The 24,531-nt window shown below is 40.3% G+C and overlaps 1 protein-coding gene across 1 annotated transcript in view; it reads right to left on the bottom strand.

Moving 5' to 3' along the window:
• The window catches only part of KCNH8 (potassium voltage-gated channel subfamily H member 8), a 715,304-nt gene that overhangs the window by 594,809 nt on the left and 95,964 nt on the right, over positions 1-24,531 (bottom strand). The window lies entirely within an intron of this gene.

The following is a 24,531-nucleotide window of genomic DNA, read 5'->3' as shown; positions in this document are numbered from 1 at the left end:
GGCTCTGCTAATCCCACAGTCTACTTCCAACAAAATCTGGATTCCAAAAGCCAAATAGCTTTCTCTCCTTTTCGAGCCCTGTTGTGTACACAAAAATTTGTGCACAACCACATATAGGGTATTTCTGCGATTGGTAGAAATTGCATAGCAAATTGCGTGGCCAAATTTTTCCTATTATTCCTTATGATAATTAAGATTTTGGAGCTAGGCAATAGTTTTATTTCAATAAATAAAGTTTGTCAATTTTTCAGACAAGTGTTATAAAATTCCATGAATCACTTATGCGTTCAAAATGCTTACCACCCTAGATTAGCGTTTTTTCTGAAATGGTGCCACTTGTGTGAGGCTTCTGCTGGTTTAACACCTCAAGACTAAAGCTCTTCAAATGTAACATGGCATCTGTGATCTATTCCAGTCAAACACTTGCTCCACAGGTCAAGTAAAGCTTCGTCCATCATTTGAAATATGATGCTGATATAAAGTACACATGTAGTAAATGTTATTTATTAACCCCTTCATCACCTTGGGATTTTCCGTTTTTTGCGTTTTCGTTTTTTCCTCCCCTTCTTCCCAGAGTCATAACTTTTTTATTTTTCCATCAATATGGCAGTTTAAGGGCTTGTTTTTTGAGAGTCGAGTTGTAATTTTGAACATCTCCATTAATTTTACCATATAGTGTACTAGAAAACGGGAAAAAAATTCCAAGTGTGGTGAAATTGCCAAAAAAAAGTGCAATTCCACAATGTTTTTTTTTCACCATGTTCACTAAATGCTAATACTGACCTGACCTGCCATTATGATTCTCCAGGTCATTAGTTAGTTAGTAGTTAGTAGATATCAAACACGTATAGGTTCTTTTTATTTAAGCGGTGACAAAAAAATCCAAAGTTGGTAAAAATAAATAAAATTGCGCCATTTTCCGAGACCCATAGCGTCTCCATTTTTCAGGATCTGGGACTGGGTTTGGGCTTTTATTGATACCATTTTGAGGTAGATACAATGTAATACTGTCATTTTGCTTTCTTAATTTTTTTTTCTCGTTATGGACCGAGCTGCTGAGCTCATTTATTAGCTGCAGTGCTGTCAAAGTGACATCAGAGCTGCAGACAACAACAAACACATGAAGCAGTGGTGGAGACTCAATACTAGACCAGGGGAGGGTGAGTAAAGAACAACTTATTTTGTGTGGTATTACTATCTTGTTTAAGGATATAAATATTCAATGATTAAAAATTGCTAATTTGTATTTCATTTTTGATAAATTTAGATATTTTCTTTAACCCTTTTAAAGCCCAAGAAGTACTAATACGTATCTGCGCCCTGGGCTTTAAGAGCCTGATACATATTAGTACGTCTTTGCGATCGTGCCCGCACACAGGCTGTGAGGGCACGATCGCTGCCGGATGTCAGCTGATTGTTACAGCTGACACCCAGTACTATGTGCAGGGAGAGGTCCCGCACAGCTCCCGGCACAATAACACCCACAATGCTGCGATCGAAGTCGATTGCAGCATTGTGGTGGTAAGGGGAGGTGATTGCAATACTCACTTCCTCTTCCGGCCTCCAGCACTGTCTGCCGCGGCTTCCTGGGTGTTGCCATGACGACCCGATGTCATCATGACAACATCCAGGTCACCAGAAAGCAGGAAGATATTTTGGTCATGCACAGTGCATGACCAAACTATCTTCTCCCTGTGCAGCACTGACAGCCTGCATAGAACAGGGATGGTGCTCCTTTCCTGTGCTATGCAGGCGATCAGAATAAAAAAGTGAAAGTCCCATAGTGGACAAAGTATAAAGGTAAAAAAAGTGTCAAAGTGAAAAAAAAAATTGTAAAAATGTTAAAAAAAAAATAAAAAAAATAATCCTCCAAAAGTAAAAATATAATGTACCCATCAATAAATATTATTATGAAAAAAAACAAAAAAACAATAAAAGTACACATATTTGATATCGCCTCATCCGGAACGATCTGACCTACAAAATTGTTCCATTAGTTAACCCCTTAAGTGAACACGGTAAAAAAAAAAAAAAAAAAAAAGACGAAGCAAAAAACAATGCTTTATCATCATACCGCCAAACAAAAAATGGAATAACACGTGATCAAAAAGATGAATAGAAATAAAAATGGTACCGCTGAAAACGTCATCTCGTCCTGCAAAAAACAAGCCACCATAGAGATCCATCAGCCGAAAAGTAAAAAAGTTATAGCTCTCAGAATTAAGCGATGCAAAAAAATAATTTTTTCTATAAAATTGCTTTTATTATTTAAAAGCGCCAAAACATAGAAAAACAATATAAATGTGGTACCTCTGTAAACGTACTGACCCGAAGAATAAAGCTCCCTTATCAATTTTACCACACGCGGAACAGAATAAAAAAATGAAACAAAAACCAACAATTCAGGAATTGTTTTTTTTTTCTGCCTCCTAAAAATCAGAATAGAAAGTGATCATAAAAAGTCACGTGCCTGAAAATGGGACCAATAAAAACGTCAACTCATCTCGCAAAAAACATGCCATCACATGACTCTGTCGGCCAAAATATGGAAAAATTATAGCTCTCAAAATATGGCGATGGAAAAACTAGATTTTACAAAAAAATGCGTCTTTTAGTGTGTGACAACTGTCAATCATAAAAACCCGATATGATTCTGGTATCTCTGTAGTCGCACTGACCCGAAGAATAAAGTCGTCGAATCTTATACCGCACGAGGAACGGAGTAAAAAATAAACTCTCGGGTTAGGGTTGTGCTAGGGATAGGGTTGGGGTTAGGGTTGTGCTAGGGTTAGGGTTGGGGTTAGGTTTGAGCTAGGGTTGGGCTAGGGCTAGGGTTAGGGATGGGCTAGGGTTAGGGCTAGGGTTGGGCTAGGGTTGGGGTTAGGGTTGGGATTAGGGTTGGGCTAGGGTTAGGGTTGGGTTGGGGTTAGGGTTGTGCTAGGTTTAGGGTTGGGTTGGTTTTAGGGTTGGGGTTAAGGTTGGGCTAGGGTTAGGGTTGGGTTGGGGTTAGGGTTGTGCTAGGGTTAGGGTTAGGGTTGGGGTTAGGGTTGAGCTAGGGTTGGGCTAGAGCTAGGGTTAGGGTTAGGGTTGGGCTAGGGTTGGGGTTAGAGTTGGGGTTAGGGTTGGGCTAGGGTTAGGGTTGGGTTGGGGTTAGGGTTGTGCTAGGGTTAGGGTTGGGGTTAGGGTTGGGCTATGGTTGGGCTAGGGCTAGGGATGGGCTAGGGTTGGGGTTAGGGTTGGGCTAGGGCTAGGGTTGGGGTTAGGGTTGGGGTTAGGGTTGGGCTAGGGTTAGGGTTAGGCTAGGTTTAGGGCTAGGGTTGGGCTAGGGTTGGGGTTAGGGTTGGGGTTAGGGTTTGGCTAGGGTTAGGGTTGGGGTTGGGGTTAGGGTTGTGCTAGGGTTAGGGTTGGGGTTAGGGTTGGGCTAGGGTTGGGCTAGGGCTAGGATTGGGCTAGAGTTGGGGTTAGGGTTGTGCTAGGGTTAGGGTTGGGGTTAGGGTTGGGCTAGGGTTGGGCTAGGGCTAGGGATGGGCTATGGTTGGGGTTAGGGTCGGGCTAGGGTTAGGGTTGGGGTTAGGGTTGGGGTTAGGGTTGGGGTTAGGGTTGGGCTAGGGTTGGGCTAGGGTTAGGGCTAGGGTTGGGCTAGGGTTGGGGTTAGGGTTGGGGTTAGGGTTGGGCTAGGGATAGGGTTGGGGTTGGGGTTAGGGTTGGGCTAGGGTTGGGCTAGGGCTAGGGTTAGGGCTAGGGTTGGGCTAGGGTTGGGCTAGGGATAGGGTTGGGGTTGGGGTTAGGGTTGTGCTAGGGTTAGGGTTGGGGTTAGGGTTGGGCTAGGGTTGGGCTAGGGCTAGGATTGGGCTAGGGTGGGGGTTAGGGTTGGGCTAGGGTGGGGGTTGGGGTTAGGGTTGGGCTAGGGTTGGGCTAGGGTGAGGGTTGGGCCAGGGCTGGGGTTGGGCTTCGGTTGGGGTTAGGGTTGGGCTAGGGTTAGGGTTGGGCTAGGGTTAGGGTTGGGGTTGGGGTTAGGGTTGGGATTTTTTTCAAAAGTGAAAAAAAAATAGATGACGATATAGCAACTAGTGTTGAGCGCAAGTGCTCACTACTTGAGTTTGCATCCGATGCTTGGGTATGCATTGAGTATCGCGGGTGCTCGAGTTTCCGCCCCATATGCCATGCACGAGCGATCCCCGCATGTTTTTTTGGGGAGTCCCACAAGGTACATACCTGAGTACCCTTTTCAAACTCAAGTAGTGAGCACTTGCGCTCAAGACTAATGACAACTTATTCAATATGATGACCTAATGTTATCAAATTCTGTGTCGTACCTCTGGGTTCAAATTGTTCACTATACCCGTTGATAAAATCCTTGAGGGGTGTAATTTCCAAAATGAGGTCACTTTTGGGGGGTTTCCACTATTTATGCGCATCAGGAGGCTCTCCAAGTGCGATATGGCTTCCGCTCTCGATTCCAGCCAAATTTGCGTTCAAAAAGTCACACAGTGCTCCTTCCCTTCTGAATTCTGCAGTGCGCCCAAACACTGTATTTTTCCCACATATAGGGTATTGGCGTACTCAGGAGAAATTTCACAAAAGTTTTGGGGTCCATTTTTTCCTCTTACCCTTGTGAAAATAAAAAAATTGGGGCTAAAACATCATTTTTGTGGAAAAAGTTTGATTTTTTTTATTTCACCGCTCCATGTTGTAAACTTCTGTAAAGGACTTGGGGGTTCAGGGTGCTCACCACACATCTTGATAAGTTCCCTGAGGGGTCTAGTTTCCAAAATGGTGTCACTTGTGGGGGGTTTCATTCAAAAAGTCAAATGGTGCTCCTTCCCTTCCGAGCCCTGCCGTGCACCCAAGCAGTGGTCCCCCCCCAATATGGGGTATCTTCTTACTCAGGAGAAATTACACAACAATCAGCATGGTGCAATTTCTCCTGTTACCCTTATGAAAATGCAAAATTGGGGGCCGAAAAACATTTTTGTGGGAAAAATGTGAAAATTGTATTTTTACGGCTCAATGTTATAAACTTATGTGAAGCACCTGTGGGTTCAAGGTGCTCACCACACATCTAGATAAGTTCCCTGAGGGGTCTAGTTTCCAAAATGGTGTCACTTGTGGGTGGTTTCCACTGTTTAGGCACATCAGGGGCACATCTTCTAATTATTCAAGCAAATTTTATATTCAAAAAGTCAAATGGTGCTCCTTCCCTTCCGAACCCTACCGTATGCCCAAGCAGTGGTTTTCCCCCACATTTGGGGTATCTACTTACTCAGGAGAAATTGAACAGCAAATTGCATGGTGAAATTTCTCCTGTTACCCTTATAAAAATGACAAATTGGGGGCTGAAAAACATTTTTGTGGGAAAAATGTGAAAATTTTATTTTTACGGCTCAATGTTATAAACTTCTGTGAAGCACCTGGGGATTCGAGGTGCTCACCACACATCTAGATAAGTTCCATGAGGGGTCCAGTTTCCAAAATGGTGTCACTTGTGGGTGGTTTCCACTGTTAAGGCACATCAGGGGCTCTCCAAATGCAACATGGCGTCCGCTAATTATTCAAGCAAATTTTACAATCAAAAAGTCAAATGGTGCTCCTTCTCTTCCGAACCCTGCCGTGCGCCCAAGCAGTGGTTTCCCCCCCCCAATATTGGGTATCTACTTACACAGGAGAAATTGCACAACAATCAGCATGGTGCAATTTCTCCTGTTACCCTTATGAAAATGCAAAATTGGGGGCTGAAAAACATTTTTGTGGGAAAAATGTGAACATTTTATTTTTACAGCTCAATGTTAGAAACTTCTGTGAAGCACCTGTGGGTTCAAGTTGCTCTCAACACATCTAGATAAGTTCCTTGAGGGGTCTAGTTTCCAAAATGGTGTCACTTGTGGGTGGTTTTCACTGTTTAGGCACATCAGGGGCTCTCCAAACACAACATGGCGTCCGCTTATTATTCAAGCAAATTTTACAATCAAAAAGTCAAACGGAGCTCCTTCCCTTCTGAACCCTGCTGTGCGCCCAAACAGTGGTTTTCCCCCACATATGGAGTAACTGCTTACTCAGGAGAAATTGTACAACAAATTTTACGGTCCATTTTTTCCTGTTACCCCTGAGAAAATAAAAAAAATTGGGTCTAAAGTAACATTTTTGAGAAAAAAGTTAAATGTTAATTTTATTCTTCCACATTCCAAAAATTCCTGTGAAGCACCTGAAGGGTTAATAAAGTTCTTGAATGTGGTTTTGAATACCTTGAGGGGTGCCGTTTTTAGAATGGTGTCACTTTTGGGTATTTTCTGTCATAAAGACCCCTCAAAGTGACTTCAAATGTGATGTGGTCCCTAAAAAAATGGTTTTGTAAATTTTGTTGGAAAAATTAGAAATCGCTGGTCAACTTTTAACCCATATAGCTCCCTAATAAAAAGAAAATTGTGCTGATATAAAGTAGACTTGTGGGAAATGTTATTTATTAACTATTTTGTGTGACATACAGTATCTCTCAGATTTAAGGGCATAAAAATTCAAATTTTGAATATTGCAAAATTTTCAAAATTTTCACCAAATTTCCATTTTTTTCACAAATAAACACAAGTGATATTGAAGAAATTTTACCACAATCATGAAGTACACAATATGTCACGAAAAAACAATCTCAGAATCGGGGGAATCCGTTGAAGAGTTCCAGAGTAATTACCTCATAAAGTGACAGTGGTCAGAATTGTAAAAATTGGCCTGGTCATTAACGTGCAGACCACCTTGGGTTGTAAACGGGTTAATAAATGCAAAACATATTAACCTAAATTTACCACTAATACAATACAATAGAATAATGTGTCACGAAAAAAATCTCTTAATCAGTGGGATTGGAAAAATTCCAAAGTTATCATCAAATAATAATGTGACAAGTCACAATCAAAAAATAGAGGTTGGTCACCAACAAAGCAGAACAGAGCTATGTTGCTGTGAATCCAGCACTGAAGAGAATTTCATTTTCTGAAAGCTGCAGCTTGTTTTGCTTGTGTCTGCGAGGTCTCTAAGGCTGTGTGCCCATGATCTGTAATAGCAGCGTTTTGGACCCAGCTTACCTGTGCTGCATCCAAAATGCTGCATTCTACATTAGAAGCGCAGTGGATGGATTTATAGAAGTCCCATGTCCACTGTGCTTCTATTTAATGCTGCGTAAACTTACCTGCGGTGACGGTTTACGAGCCGTAGCATGTCAATTTCTGTGACAGAGACGCTAGTCTCCGCAACAAAAATTTCCACAATAGAATGGATAGGGTGTGGTAACTCCAAATGTGTTAAATGAACACATGCAGATTTATCTGTGATCAGATGCAGCACATTGGACGCAGCAAAAATACACTGTGTCCAAAGCACTTGCTATAGCCTGATCGTGGGCACATACCCTAACTGTACTGAGTGCGCCTTACTCCTCATCTTCCCTCCCCTCTCCATAGTCTACATACAATATAATCTGTAATCTGACAACTCACTATGCTGACAGAAAGTATTGCTTTCACCAAGATGAAGTTGAGGTGGTTTTTTTTCAGCGTGGATGTTGAGTTTCTGAGGTGGGGAGGAGAAGGAGGAGGGGAAGACATGGCTTATAAGTAGAGAAGAAAGCAGATTTTTCTCATAAGATATATTATAAAGTGCCTTATGTTGACCTGTACTTCTTATTTATGCAAAGATTATTTCAACAATAGTGACCAGTTAAAGACATGTGGAAGTGGACATCAAAGATGATTGCTTATGTAGCTCATAAACCGATACTTCAAAAGAAATTTCCATCTTTTACATGGATTTTAACTTTATATGTGACAGAAGAATTTAGTTTCTTAATTCTGGATCAAAATTTTACAATACTTTCATTTTAAAAGTTGTTGCTTGACCTGACTCTTACTCTCTTTTATGGCAATGTAGGCTTAATCCAGAATAATTTCTAAGAATTTTAAAGCTGCATAAATTACATGAATCTTCCATGTACAATGTAATTTTGATTGAATTCCATAATGCATTTAAGTGTAAAAAGTTGAGCTAAAAGGCTAAAATGAAGGCAATTGTTATAAGGTAGGACATCTAGGAACAAATGAAAAGTCAGAAATCCAGCTGGAAATTTTAAGATAGCTAAAAGCCATTCATGGAAAGGGATTATTTTTACGAAATACTTTTTTACAGACTCCAAGGCCTTTTAGCAGGCCCTTGGAGAACAATGGATTAGAGAGCTAAGCGTGATAATGGTTCATTTGATTAGGCAGTACGTACAATTTCTAACATGCACACTATGGAATCTGGCTGAATAGGACACTTTGCACTGCTATTAGAAAGACAAAGTTTTCTTCTATCTTTTGACTCAGACAGCAGAAGCCAAATTATAATGCATATATGACTTATCAGTATGTATTACATTACATATAATACAGTTATTACATTACAAGCCAAAGACCTATATATGGAGAAAATTAGCTCCAATAACTAAATAATAAAACATAATTTTATATGATTGTTTGCAATGAAAGAAGCTTTTACAGTTTGCATAAATTACCAAGTAAGGCTTGTTATTGGCACTGAACACAGCAATAATACTAGCAGTTACACAATTAACATTTTAGAAGCACTTCTGCAAGTCAAAGTTTCCATAAAAAAACATATTACCCTTACGTCAACCATACTACCCATATAATGCTGCAAATAAATTACCATCCAGAGACCTTCTTGATGCTTGCCTACATCATTTTTTCAAGAGTTTGAAGACAAGGCCAATGTTGTATTGACCACCTGTTTATTCTAATATATTTAAGATTTATTTATCAGTTCCTTCAGTGAGCCAATCATGCTTTCAGCAAGGAGCTATATTACCCCCCCATGGTGCCCCTCATCCTTATCCTGGTATGTATGGTACCCCCTCACTGCCCAATCCTGGTATGCATGGCATCCCTCATCCCCAATGCTGGTATGCATGGCACCCCTCACCCCCCAATCCTGGTATGCGTGGTCCCCTCACCCCCAAATCCTGGTATGCATGGTCCCCTCACTCCCCAATCCTGGTATACATGGTCCCCTCACCCCCCATTCCTGGTATGCATGGTACCCCCTCATCTTTATCCTGGTATGCATGGTCCCTTCACCTCCCAATTCTGGTATGCACGGCACCCCTCACCCCCCAATCCTGGTATGCATGGTACCCCCTCATCCTTATCCTGGTATGCATGGTCCCATCACCCCCCAATCCTGTTATGCATGGTACCCCTTCATCCCTATCCTGGTATGTATGGCACCCCTCACTCCCCAATCCTGGCATGCATGGCCCCCCTCACCACACAATCCTGGTATGCATGGTCCCCTCACCCCCCAATCTTGGCATATATGGTCCCCTCACCCTCCCAATCCTGGCATGCATGGCACCCCTCACCCCCCAATCCTGGTATGCATGGTACCTATCCTGGTATGTATGGCACCCCTCAATCCTGGTATGCATGGGCCCCTCACCCCACAATCCTGGTATGTATGGCACCCCTTACCCACCTATCCTAGTATGCATGGGCCCCTCACCCCCTAATCCTGGTATGTATGGCACCCCTCACCCCCCAATCATGGTATGTGTGGTCCCCTCACCCCCCAATCCTGGTATGTTTGGCACCCCTCACCCCCCAATACTGGTATGCATGGTACCCTCACCCCCCAATCCTGGTATGCATGGCACCCCTCAACCCCAATTCTGGTATGCATGGCACCCATCATCCCCCCAATTCTGGTATAGATGGTCCCCCTCACCCCCCAATCCTGGTATGCATTTCCACAATGCGACCTTCAGGCCCTATCAGAAACTGAGGGTAGACTGACAATGCAGATTTTAAGCAGAAATTTCCTGAGCGTTTTTTCCTCTCCCTGGCTGAAAAAAAACGCATGCAGATTTTACATGCTTTTTTTCTGCCAGGGAGAAGCGTTTTTTAAGCGTTTTTGCATGCATTTATGCATGCGTTTTTTCAAGCGCTTTTCCAAGCGATTTTGAGCATCACTTGGAAAAAGACTTGACAAGTTGGTCACACAGTATAAATCCATGCAACTGGCATGGATTTATATTGTGTGACCGAGATTTCTGCTTAAAATACTGCACCTGTAGTAAAAGAAAAAGAATTATAAAGTAAAAAATAAAAAAAAATATTCATAGTCACCTCTCCGGCGGCCACCGGTCTGCTCCTGGCGGCGTCCTCTCTCCCCGGTGGCTCACGGTGTTCTGCCAGGACCTGTGGTGACATCATTTAGTCAGCTGATGGTAACACGACCATCACCTGACCGCTGACGTCAGCGGTCGCTTGACCATCAACTGACTAAATGACGTCTCCGCAGGTCCTGGAGAAGTGACTATGAATATTTATTTTTATTTATAATTCTTTCTTAACTTGCAGATACCATGCTACCAGGGTTGGAGGAGAGTCTCCTCTTCTCCAGACCCGTGTACCATCCGCGCATTGAACCCCATAACATCTGCATGTATATATGTATACATGTGGATGTTATGCGGTCAATGCAAGTCAATGGTGGCGATTTTACCGCAAAATCGCACAATAAATGGTGTGCTGCGGATTTTTCTACAATGATAATCCGCAGCGGAAATTTGCGCTGCATGTGCACAGCACATGCCGATTATCATTGGAAAACATAGCAGACATCTTAACAAGCGATTTTAATGCGTTTCCGCATTAAATATCAGGGAGATAACAAAAAACATAAAAAACATACAACAAGGCAGGGGCACACAAACAAATAATATTCAAAAAGGAGGACAATGCCAGAATTGGGGATCCCGGAAATATATGACCAGTATAAGTATATGTTTGCATAAAACAAGTAGGTTATAGTATTTGCATGTGTGCCCCTACGTTGTTGTATGTTTTTTGCTACAGTGCTGGCCAAAAGTACTGACACCCCTGCAATTCTGTCAGATAATACTCAGTTTCTTCCTGAAAATGATTGCAATCACAAATTTTTTGGTATTTTTCTCTTCATTTAATTTGCTTGCAAGGAAAAAACACAAAAGAGAATGAAGCAAAAATCAAATCATTGATCATTTCACACAAAACTCCTCAAAAGGGCCGGACAAAAGTATTGGCACCCTCAGCCTAATACTTGGCTGCACAACCTTTAGCCAAAATAACTGCGAACAACCGCTTCCGGTAACCATCAATGAGTTTCTTACAATGCTCTGCTGGAATTGTAGACCATTCTTCTTTGGCAAACTGCTCCAGGTCCCTGACATTTGAAGGGTGCCTTCTCCAAACTGCCATTTTGAGATATCTCCACAGGTGTTCTATGGGATTCAGGTCTGGACTCATTGCTGGCCACCTTAGAAGTCTCCAGTACTTTCTCTAAAACCATTTTATAGTGCTTTTGGAAGTGTGTTTTGGGTCATTGTCCTGCTGGAAGACCCATGACCTCTGAGGGAGACCCAGCTTTCTTACACTGGGCCCTACATTATGCTGCAAAATTTGTCGGTAGTCTTCAGACTTCATAATGCCATGCACACGGTCAAGCAGTCCAGTGCCAGAGGCAGCAAAGCAACCCCAAAACATCAGGGAACCTCCGCCATGTTTGACCGTAGGGACCGTGTTCTTTTCTTTGAATGCCTCTTTTTTTTTCCTGTACACTCTATGTTGATGCTTTTCCCCAAAAAGCTCTACTTTTGTCTCATCTGACCAGAGAACATTCTTCCTAAACGTTTTAGGCTTTCTCAGGTAAGTTCTGGCAAACTCCAGCCTGGCTTTTTTATGTCTCGGGGTAAGAAGTGGGGTCTTCCTGGGTATCCTACCATACAATCCCTTTTCATTCAGACGTCGACGGATAGTACGGGTTGACACTGTTGTACCCTCGGACTGCAGGGCAACTTGAACTTGTTTGTATGTTAGTCGAGGTTCTTTATCCACCATCCGCACAATCTTGCATTGAAATCTCTCGTCAATTTTTCTTTTCTGTCCACATCTAGGGAGGTTAGCCACAGTGCCATGGGCTTTAAACTTCTTGATGACACTGCGCACGGAAGACACAGGAACATTCAGGTCTTTGGAGATGGACTTGTAGCCTTGAGATTGCTCATGCTTCCTCACAATTTGGTTTCTCAAGTCCTCAGACAGTTCTTTGGTCTTCTTTCTTTTCTCCATGCTCAATGTGGTACACACAAGGACACAGGACAGAGGTTGAGTCAACTTTAATCTTTGTTAACTGGCTGTAAGTGTGATTTAGTTATTGCCAACACCTGTTAGGTGCCACAAGTAAGTTACAGGTGCTGTTAATTACACGAATTAGAGAAGCATCACATGATTTTTCAAAGGGAGCCAATACTTTTGTCCACCCCCTTTTTTAGGTTTGGTGTGGAATTATATCCTATTTGGCTTTAGGACAATTCTTTTTGTGTTTTTTTCATTGAAGACAAATTCAATGAAGAGAATAATACCAAAGAATTTGTGATTGCAATCATTTTCAGGAAGAAACTGAGTATTATCTGACAAAATTGCAGGGGTGCCAATACTTTTGGCCAGCACTGTATCTCTTTTATAATTTCTATAATTTTTAAACTTACACTTTTGAGTCTAGACTTTTTTGGTCAGTTGTTCTCCCTTGTTTTTTGCTGACTCATGAAGAGGCAAATGAATCAGATGAGTTGGATGAGTGAGATCTTGCTTTCTTGTGAGCTAAAGTATTTATTGATACCAATTTGGGGTAGATTTGACATTTTAAATGATTTTATTGCATTTTTTTTAGCTAGATGAGTTGACTAAAAAAACACAATTCTGGTGTTTCTAATTAATTTTTCTCTTTATTTACCCTATTGGTTAATTTTAGAGATTGATAATTGGTAATTTACTACACTGGAATTTTATGGATGTGGCAAAACCAATTATGTTATCCTATACACTGCAATACTACAATATTACAGTATATTGTAAAATCAGCTGTCTCCTATGAAGCAAAGCCTGTGACTGTACGTCAGGACCCCAGCTCCAATGACCCCATCTTTACCCTATTACTGCTCATCCATTTAACTGCTATTGTCGAAAATTTACAACTGCATCTAAATGGTTAACAGCAGCATTCAGAGCACAACTCCAGCTGCTGTTGTTGCAGTCTCATGCTCTGACCTGCTCTGCAGCATTGCAGAAGGTGAGCTATTAGGCAAAGATCTCAAGGGGTGGCATTTTGACAAACCTTGAGACACCTTTGACCTCCACCTGAGGCAAGATGCTTATCTTGTCTCATGACAGGAGCGACTCTACTGACTTTGTATCCCATAAATCATATAGCTTGAATAATATCTTTAATAATTTTATTTAACATTAGAGTTGTGCGAACCCGAACTTAAAAGTTCTATGTTCGTACCAGGCAGTTAGTGTTCGGTGCTAAACGTCAAACATGGACTTCTCCCGGAAGTCCGTTGCAATGTTTTGAGTTCCGGGGGAAGTCCATTGCAGAGAGAGAGAGAGGGAAAGAGAGAGAACTTTCCATCTCAAAAGTCCGGGTCCCTATTCTTTTGAATGGGGCTCGGGTTCTGGTTCAAGTTTGGGTACAGTTCTGGTATCCAAACCGAACTTTGGAATAAAGTTTGGGTCGCGTACCAAAACCCGAACTTCCATGAGTCTGCTCATCCCTACTTAACATACATGGCTGCCATGGTTGTCAATTAGACTGAATAAAATATGTATATGTACATCCTGACAGTCTCAAATATGTGTAAACATTTCTAATAAAATGAGAGTCATGTTCAGAATATACTGCTGCTGATTGCACTCAATAAAGTTAGTTTATAAACATAAAGCTTCTAATATATATGCACATTAATCTTGGTGGCTCTATCAGTTTTTAGCAAATGAATACATGATACATTTTACTAAAGCAGACATGACAGATGATCGTGTAATTTTACCCTGATGACAGATAATCTTTAAGCTGCATCAGTATGCATCAATGCTATATAGAATGCAGCTTCCTGACTATTGCGATTTCATAATGACATCATTGCTCGGGAAATATAAAAAACAAAGATTTTAACTTTACATGTTATTGTACTGTGTGTCTAGGTATATATTTCTATATATTATGTCCGTTCTCTTAAAATAAAATGCAGTATTTAGCATATATAGCCATTTTATACAGAAACACACACAGTCTGTTTTCTAAATGTGCACTACATTATATGCAGTGGATCTAGTAGTTTTAAGTGAAAATCCTTGCTGCTGTAGACTGGGATTTTCATTGGAAGCCACTGGATTTGCAGCTTTTAGCTCCTTAGACTGGAAGCTCATGGACAAAAAAACATAGACACGTGATATTAAAATATGCCTCTCAACTCTATGTAATAAATCCATAATCTTACTGAGTACATGCCTTTTTTGTGCACCTAATTTCACCATCATACAAAATAAACAGATCGAACTCGGGTAAGACCACAATTATTTTAATACTCTAATGTTCTATTTAGAGAACACGACATTTAGAACAGTCAATCAGTTTAGACAATTGCTGGTTTAAAAAAAGCATAGAGAGGGTCAAGTTATCATTCATAAAATGTATGAATGCCAAATGTAAAGTATTAAAGATGTTGGATTATTTGAGATATATCCTAATTTCTCATTTTGTCATATTAGATGGATTATATCCCATGATCCATGTAATGCTGTTGCGTACGGATGCTACTTCATCCGGTCGCTGCAATTAAATTCTAAACTGGGTCATGTTATGAAGTGCTGATAAATTACATATATCTGCTTAAGTTATTTTACTGAGTAGTTTTTAGAACAAAGTCCTTTAGGAGTCTGACTTTTTTTTTTATCAAGCTACACAAGTTTGTAGGTTTTAGTAAATGGAACACTTGTATCCAGTTATGTAAATTATACATTTACATCATAAATCATTATTGGTATCTTCAAAAAATAACTGCAAATCATTTTTTACCATCTTAAATGGTATATACTCCAAATGCCATTATTGTGGAGAAATTCTGTGGTGTTGGCACCTCGGGGACCATTCCAATGCGGAATGGAATTAGCAATCTATGCCAGCCAAAATTGCACTCCAAAAATCAAATGATGGTCCTTTAGAGCCCAACCGTGTGCCAAAATGGTAGTTTCTGATCACATGTGTAGTATCAGACCACGCAGAAGAAATTGTACAACAAATTGTGGTGTCTATTTTCTCCTATTACCTCTTAAGAGGATTAAAAATTTCAGGTGAAAGTGACATTTTAGTGGAAAAAATATTAATTCTTCAATTTCACAACCCAATTTTTACAAAATTATTTGAAGCACCAGTGGAATCAAAATGCTTATCCATAACCCTACATGAATTTCTTAAAGAGTGCAGTTTATAAAATGGGATCAAATTTGTGTGGGGAGGGCTCTGCTATTTTGACACCTCATGGCTCTACAAACGTGACATGGTGCCCGCAATTTATTCCAACCGAAATTGCACTCCTTCCCAGCCCATCCACATGCCCAAAGAGTAGTTTTTAACCTCATATGGGAAATCAGCATACTCAAGAGAAATTGTATAACACATTTTGTGGTTAATTTTCTCCTGTTACTCTTATGAAAATGAAAAATTTAGAGCTAAAGCGACATTTCAGTAAAAAAAAAAAAAAAAAATTATTTTTTCCTTCCTCAAAATTCTTTCAAATAGTAAGTGGGCCGTAAAGAAATCGCTGCTAAATTTTTAGCCTTTCTAACATACTACTAATAAAGACATTTAAAAAATGTTGACGATGTAGACTAGAAATATCGTTAAGGCTATGTATATACTACTTTCTGCACTATGGCTATCTGTTTTAAGGTCATAAAAATTCTAAATTTTAAAATTGATTTTTGTTTTAAAAAAACATGCTCCCCGAAATGCTACTACAAGAAAAAACTAAATTTTATCCCACAACAATCAAGCCCTCATAAACTCCTCTACACAAAAAATGTAAAAAATTATGACTTCAGAATATGCAAAGACAAATAAAGGGATTTTATTGCACAAAAATAATAAACATAAATAAGACATTATTGATATTACTAAATCAGGTACAAGCAGAACTATAATCTCATTGTATTTATTCTGCACAGGAAACATTGAAAATTTTAAAAAAATAACAACAGAATTGCTATTTTTTCTGTTTGTTTTGCCTCAGAAAAAATATAAATAACATTTTATCAAAATATCCTATAGCATGTGCCAATTAACATGTACATGTACATATAAATTGTACCAATGGACATAACAACTTGTCCTGCAAAAAATAAGCCCTCATAGCTTTTCCATCTGAAAAATAAAAAACTATGTATTTTACTCTGCAAAAACTTTATCTGTTACTTTTATTCATTGTTGTCTGGACTATTGCAACTTTTTACTAATCGGTCTCCCTCTTACTAAACTCTCTCCTCTCCAATCCTGAATTCAGCAGCCAGGATCACATTCCTTTCTTATTGCTACACCCACAAAGCGCTCCATGGTTCAGCACCACCCAACATCTCCTCCCTCATCTCAGTCTACCACCCTATCCATGCCCTGCTTTCTGCTAATGACTTTAAACTGAAATCCTCAAAAATACAAACCTCCCATTCCCATCTCCAAGACTTCTCTCATGCTGTACCAAGTCTTTGGAATACACTACTCAGGACAATTCAATTAATTCCCAATACCCACAGTTTTATGCAGGGCCTAAAACCACATTTCTTTAGACTGGTCTATCGCCTCACCTCACTTATTTAGCTATCACTATCTTGCCCATACTAAATTTTCTTCAAAATCATACCTTCGTAGCATCTGTACACACACCCTCCATGCACATAATAGCCTGTGTCTGTACCATACACATACTGGCTGGTGACCAGTTCAATGCGCTTATGTGCATACCCTATTTAGTATATTACGGCTGGATTGTACAATTGAAACACATTTTACCATTTATCTTTTGTGTCTCCTCTCCTCTATTTCCTCATAGATTGTTAGCTTGCGAGCAGGGCCCTCACTCCTTTTGGTATCTGAGTTGTGTTATTCTATAATGTTTTTATTGTCTGTAAAGTCCCCTCTAAAATTGTAAATAGCTGCGGAATATGTTGGCGATATAGAAATAAAAATTATTATTATTACTCCCACCAATCACAAAGAAAACAGAAATGCGCATTTACATTTTACACACTGCACAAGATTGCAACAGGCACAGAAGGTTCAGATGACCTCAGACATGACCATGCAAGCTTTCTCATAATGCCTTGCTACTGACATATCACATGGTATAGCACAACCAAATCAGGAGGGAATATCATACAAGCTGAGGAACAGAATGCAGCAACCATTTTAGCATTTGTTAGGATAGTCAAAGGATGTCAGAGTTTAGAGTTCACCAATAGACATAGAAAGAGAAAGACATAAAATATTGGATAAATACTACAGACAGTAATGTGTTGTACAACTACAGCACTGAAGATAAGTGTAATAGTTTGTGAGTAATACAGAAATTCAATTGATAGGTAAAGAAAGAGAGATAGAAGTGCCGGCAGCAGTGCCAGACTGTGATTGATCAGTGATATGGTAGGTATAGCTGCCATTTGTCTTGCTGAATTTAAATTACAATTACAAATTTTTCCTCATTCTTACTCCACTAGAAAACATCAGCAAGACAGCACAATATTCTTACAAAAATACCTTGAAATCAGTGCCAGTCAAAGAAGATGTGCTTGCTTGTCTACCCCACAACTTTTTTTCTGTACATCAATTTCACTAGTCAAATTTTACATTCATACACATCACAGCAATGAAAAAAAAAATGTGTTAGCTATATCATATCACTGATCAATCACCCAGAGTCTGGCAGTGCTGCTAGCACCTGTCTTATCGCTCTCCCTCTATCAATTGAATCTGTATTAATCACAGACTAGGATACTCATCTTTTTCACTGCTGCTGTTGTACAACACATTACTGGCAGGAGTAATTGTCCACTGTTTTTGGGCTTTCTCTTCCTATCTTTTCCTATGAGCTGTGAGCTTTGATATCTTCCCGTTATCCTAAATCACCCTAAAATTGCTACTGCATTCTCTACCTAGGCATTATACAGGCTATGATAGACCCTACTGATTAGCTACACTATACACTATGATATGATCACTGCAAGGCATTATGGCGAAGCCACATCTGGAGTCTAAAAAGGCTTTCTGTAGCTGATGAAGTCTCCTGGAGTGTGTATGTCCTCTTTCTCTCTGAAGAGGCAATTTGCATATTAAATTTCCCAGAGGAGCATTGCACGGCGAATAAGCCTTGTTACCTTGGCATGCCAGGGCTGGTATGTTACTCTTCACAAGAACAAACGTTACACCTTAGCCCTCACTCCAGAGCCTCTCACCAAGGCAAATCAGATCTCATACTTTGCACTGATGAGGGCTAATAGCCCAAACCACTGTGTCTGTAAATTGAGAGTCTGATTTGGCTATTATCCTAAGTCATATTGCAAGACTTGTTAAAGGGTCGATTGTAACTTGTAGGATTGCTGCTTCCAATAGATGGCACTATAAAGTTCAAGTCCTCTTTCCCTCTTGAGAGGCAAGTTGCATATTAAATTTCCCAGAGGAGCATTGCATGGTGAATAAGCCTCCTTACCTTGGTATGCCAGAACCAGTATGTCACTCTCCACAAGGAGAAATGTTACCCTTTAGAACTCAGTCCAGAGCCTCTCACCTGGCCAAATCAGTTCTCATACTTTGCCCTGATGAGGGCCAATAGCCCAAAACACTGTGGCTGCCAATTGAAATTCTGATTTGGCTGTAATCCTAAGTCATATTGCAGACTCGATTGTGACTTGTAGGATTGCTGCTTCCAATAGGTGGCACTATAGAGTTCAAGTCTTCTTTCTCTCTGAAGAGGCCATTTGCATATAAAATGTAAGCAGGCATTTATATGTGGAAAAAGCACAAATTGAATAGCAGATTGCACATTTAATAAAATTCAACACAAATTCAGTTTGCATCAAATCAATTAGGTAATCTCTAAGAAAACCATAAAAAAACAAAGACTGACCAGTACCTTCTAACAATATGAAGCAGTGTGAACAGGTGCAAGCTGCTATGACTACATTATATACAAACCAAAGAATACAGCAGCAATATGTGCACTAAGATATCTGCAAACATGAAATCTATAATTTTAGTAATTACCTAAACGTAATAAGTATAGTCTATTTGGCATTAAGTCAGTTTAAAATAAATCATATATTCAATGTTTGCATATATATCTTACCGCACACAGAATCCTGTTGTTCTTTGGTCTGTAGTAAATAATAGCCATATTTTGGTATTACTGTATTACTGTAATCTTATCAAATCCTACAATATAGAGAACTTGAGATTTATGGTGATTGGAAAATGGCATATAGTAAAATGGCTCATTTCTTTTTTTTTCTGCAATTAATTCATAATAAAAGTTGATATGAATGTAATGCTTTCAAATGGGATGGTGAAGTGGCACCTAAAAAATATAGTTCATATAAAAAACAAGACCTTATATAGCGAGCCTTCAAATAATACTTTATGGCTTTATCTCTATGAGCATGGATTGGTGAAAACATTAAAAATCTTCAGATTGTCTGTACAATGCAAAACACCAAAATTTCCATCTGTGTAAAATTACAATTTAGAGGCATACAGCTGTCTGTTTCCATTTTAGTGTACACATTTTTTGCGTATTCTTTGGTGGAACATGTATCTAAGTCAACTTAACATGTGCTTCATGTTTATCTGTAGATTTTATATATATATGTGCGTGTACAGTTGCATGTAAAAGTTTGAGCACCCTTGGTCAAAATTATTGTTATTGCGAACATTTAAGCAAGTTGAAGATGGAATGATCTCTAAAAGACCTAAAGTTACAGATGACACATTTCCTTTGTATTTAAGGAAAAATATATATTTTTTTAATTTTTTACATTTTAACAATTACAAAAAGGAAAATGGGCTGATGCACAAGTTTGGGCATCCAGCATGGTTAGTACCTAGTAGCACCCCCTTTTGAAAGAATCACAGCTTGTAAACACTTGTTGTAGCCAGCCAAGAGTCTTTCAATTCTTGCTTGAGGGACTTTCATCCATTCTTCCTTGAAAAACTCTTCCAATTCTGTGAGTTTCCTGTGTCGTCTTGCATGCACTTCTATTTTGAGGTCTAGCCACAGATGTTCAATGAAGTTCAGATCAGGGGACTCTGAAAGCCATTGTAAAACCTTCAGCTTGCGCCTTTTGAGGTAGTCTATTGTGGATTTTGAAGTGTGTTAAGGATCATTATCCATTTGTACAAGCCATCCTCTTTTCAACTTCAGCTTTTTTACAGATGGTGTCATGTTTGCATCAAGAATTTGTTGAAATTTCATTGAATCCATTCTTTCCTCTACCCGTGAAATGTTCCCTGTGCCATTGGCTGCAACATAACCCCAACAGATCATTGATCCACCCCCATGCTTAATGGTTGGCGAGATGTTCTTTTCCTGAAATTCTGTGCCCTTTTTTCTCCACACATACCTTTGATTAATGTGGCCAAAGAGTTCTATTTTAACCTCATCGGTCCACGGAACTTGTTTCCAAAATGCATCAGACTTTTAAAGATGTTCTTTTGCATACTTCTGACACTGAATTTTATGGTGAGGATGCAGGAGAGCTTTTCTTCTGATGACTCTTCCATGAAGGCCAGATTTATGCAGGTGTCTCTGAACAGTAGAACAATGTACTACAACTCCAAAGTCTGCTAAATCTTTCTGAACATCTTTTGCAGTCAAGCAAGGGTTCTGATTTGCCTCTCTAGCAATCCTATGAGCAGCTCTCACTGAAATTTAGCTTGGTCTTCCAGACATATTAGTTTGACCTCTACTGTTCCTGTTAACTGCCATTTCTTAATTAAATTTCAAACTGAGGAAAGGGCAACTTGAAAACACATTGCTATCTTCTTATAGCCTTCTCCTGCTGTGTGGGCCTCCACTATTTTCATTTGCGGAGTGCTAGGCAGCTACTTAGAACTCATGGCTGCTGATTTTGGCACAAGGTTAGAGGAGGCTGGGTTTTTATAAAGCTGGCCTTTCCTAGCGATGATAGTGAAGAAGCCATAACCCTAACAGGCCAATTAAGGTCTGAAACCTTGATCAAAGTTATCAGAGCACAACAAAAAATCTTCAAGGGGCCCAAACATTTGCATAAGCCCATTTTCCTATGGGTAATTTTTAAAATGTAAAAAATGATAATATAAACACTGCTCAAAAAAAATAAAGGGAACACTCAGATAACACATCCTAGATCTGAATGAATGAAATATTCTCATTGAATACTTTGTTCTGTACAAAGTTGAATGTGCTGACAACAAAATCACACAAAAATCATTAATGGAAATCAAATTTATTAACCAATTGAGGCCTGGATTTGGAGACACCCCCAAAATTAAAGTGGAAAAACACACTACAGGCTGATCCAACTTTGATGTAATGTCCTTAAAACAAGTCCAAATGAGGCTCAGCATTGTGTGTGACCTCCACGTGCCTGTATGACCTCCCTACAATGCCTGGGCATGCTCCTGATGAGGTTGTGGATGGTCTCCTGTGAGATCTCCTCCCAGATCTGGACTAAAGCACCGCCAACTCCTGGACAGTCTGTGGTGCAACGTGACATTGGTGGATGGAGCGAGACATGATGTCCCAGATGTGCTCAATCGGATTCAGGTCGGGGGAACGGGCGGGCAAGTCCCTAGCTTCAATGCCTTTATCTTGCAGGAACTGCTGACACACTCCAGCCACATGAAGTCTGGCATTGTCCTGCATTAGGAGAAACCCAGGGCCAACAGCACCAGCATATGGTCTCACAAGGGGTCTGAGGATCTCATCTTGGTACCTAATAGCAATCAGGCTACCTCTGGCGAGCACATGGAGGGCTGTGCGGCCCTCCAAAGAAATGCCACCCCACACCATTACTGACCCACTGCCAAACCGGTCATGCTGAAGGATGTTGCAGGCAGCAGATCGCTCTCCACGGTGTCTCCAGACTCTGTCACGTCTGTCACATGTGCTCAGTGTGAACCTGCTTTCATCTGTGAAGAGCACAGGGAGCCAATGGCGACTTTGCCAATCCTGGTGTTCAGTGGCAAATGCCAAGCGTCCTGCACGACGTTGGGCTGTGAGCACAACCTCCATCTGTGGACGTCGGGCCCTCATACCACACTCATGGAATCGGTTTCTAACCGTTTGTGCAGACACATGCACATTTGTGGCCTGCTGAAGGTCATTTTGCAGGGCTCTGGCAGTGCTCCTCCTGTTCCTCCTTGCACAAAGGTGGAGGTAGCGGTTCTGCTGCTGGGTTGTTGCCCTCATACAGCCCCCTCCACGTCTCCTGGTGTACTGGTCTGTCTCCTGGTAGCCCCTCCAGCCTCTGGACACTACGCTGACAGACACAGCTAACCTTCTTGCCACAGCTCGCATTGATGTGCCATCCTGGATGAGCTGCACTATCTGAGCAATTTCTGTTGGTTGTAGAGTCCGTCTCATGCTACCACGAGTGTGAAAGCACAACCAACATTCAAAAGTGACCAAAACATCAGCCAGAAAGCATTGGTACTGAGATGTGGTCTGTGGTCCCCACCTGCAGAACAACTCCTTTATTGAGGGTGTCTTGATAATTGCCAATAATTTCCATCTATTGTCTATTACCTTTGCACAACAGCATGTGAAATTGATTGTCAATCAGTGTTGCTTCCTAAATGGACAGTTTGATTTTACAGAAGTTTGATTTACTTGGAGTTATATTCTGTTGTTTACGTGTTCACTTTATTTTTTTGAGCAGTGTATATACAGTATCTATACATATAGATATATATACAGGGTGGGCCATTTATATGGATACACCTAAATTAAATGGGAATGGTTGTAGATATCAACTTCCTGTTTGTGGCACATTAGTATATGGGAGGGGGAAAACTTTTCCAGATGGGTGGTGACCATGGTGGCCATTTTGAAGTCGGCCATTTTGGATCCAACTTTATTTTTTTCAATAGGAAGAGGGTCATGTGACGCATCAGACATATTGAGAATTTCATAAGAAAAACAATGGTGTGCTTGGTTTTAACGTAACTTTATTCTTTCATCAGTTTTTAGAAGTTTATGACCACTTATAAAATATGTTCAAAGTGCTGCCCATTCTGTTCGATTGTCAATGCAACCCTCTTCTCCCACTCTTGACTCACTGATAGCAACACCGCAAAAGAAATGCTAGCACAGGCTTCCAGTATCCGTTGTTTCAGATGCTGCACATCATGTTTGCACTAACAGTGTCTCCATCCAAATCACACGAAGACATGTCAGTTTTTTACCAGCAGCTCGGATGACAAGGGACAAGTCTATGGTTCTGTGTAAAACACATACAGCACACGGATGGCATCCATGTGTCATCCGTGTGCCATCCGTGAGCTGTTCATGTTTCAAATTCTAAAGTGTAGAAGCTTTGGAATTCATTTTTCTTAAGCCATACAGGAAAAAAAAACGGTTAGCACGCGGATGGGACACTGATGGCTCACTGATCCAAAATACTGATGACGCCAGTACCATTTTTTCCAGTGCCGGTATTATATGAACGTGTGGAGAGGGCTTAAGTTGCTATCCAATAACATCCACTTGGACTTAACAAAAGTTAACGCATTCAGTGCCAAATACTTGGATTTTTAATATCTAGGTAATGGAGAGGCAAACTTGAAAAATAACAAAAATGTTTTATTCCTCACTGCAGCCACTATCACATCCAGTGTCCAGCTCAACATGAAAAATTTGGTGAAAGGTCCTCTGTAACTGAAACACAAGCCTTACATATGAAGAAGCACCTCGTAGATTGTGGTACGTCCTTTTTTTTAGGAATGTTTTAGGCATTATTTCAATTTGTAGAGGCTTTGAAGTGCCAAAGCACAAGAAACTTACCCAAAACTACACCCTTCTTGAAATTCACACAGAGGTGTAGTGAGCATTTTAACCCCACAGGTACTTCATAGATTTTAACAGCACTGAGCTGTGAAAATTAAAAATGATATTAAATGGCCCAGTCACAAACGTGTTAAAAATATTTCATTTTAGTTAGTGTTTGGTTTATTTTCCCAAGTGGCAATAATAAGAGAGGGCCTACCCTGTAGCTTATTACGCCATTTATCCCGAGTATGGCACTACTCTGTATGTGGTTGTACACTATTCTTTGGACATAGAAGTAAAGAAGCACCTTTTCACATTCAGATTGGCATGGTTTTTGGTCACCATGTCTCAATTTCAGAGCCACTAACTAGCCGTACAGTAGAAATCACCCTGTAGTGACCCTGTTTTGGAAACGACAACTTCCAGGAATTTATTTAGGGATACCGTAACTTCTTCTAGAGATACAGATTTATTTCCAACAATAATGTTTCACATTTTTCATTTTTTCTATGGCTAAGTAAGACATTATTTTTTGACAGTTTTTTTTAATTAAAAACAACATGAACAACCTGTCAGTGCACTGTGTGGGCTGTTGGTTA

The sequence above is a fragment of the Phyllobates terribilis genome, unplaced genomic scaffold (assembly GCF_046119375.1).
Source record: "Phyllobates terribilis strain yellow unplaced genomic scaffold, ASM4611937v1 Scaffold_4__5_contigs__length_816908805, whole genome shotgun sequence".
Lineage (NCBI taxonomy): Eukaryota > Metazoa > Chordata > Amphibia > Anura > Dendrobatidae > Phyllobates > Phyllobates terribilis.
This window is presented reverse-complemented; position numbering and strand designations above follow the sequence as displayed.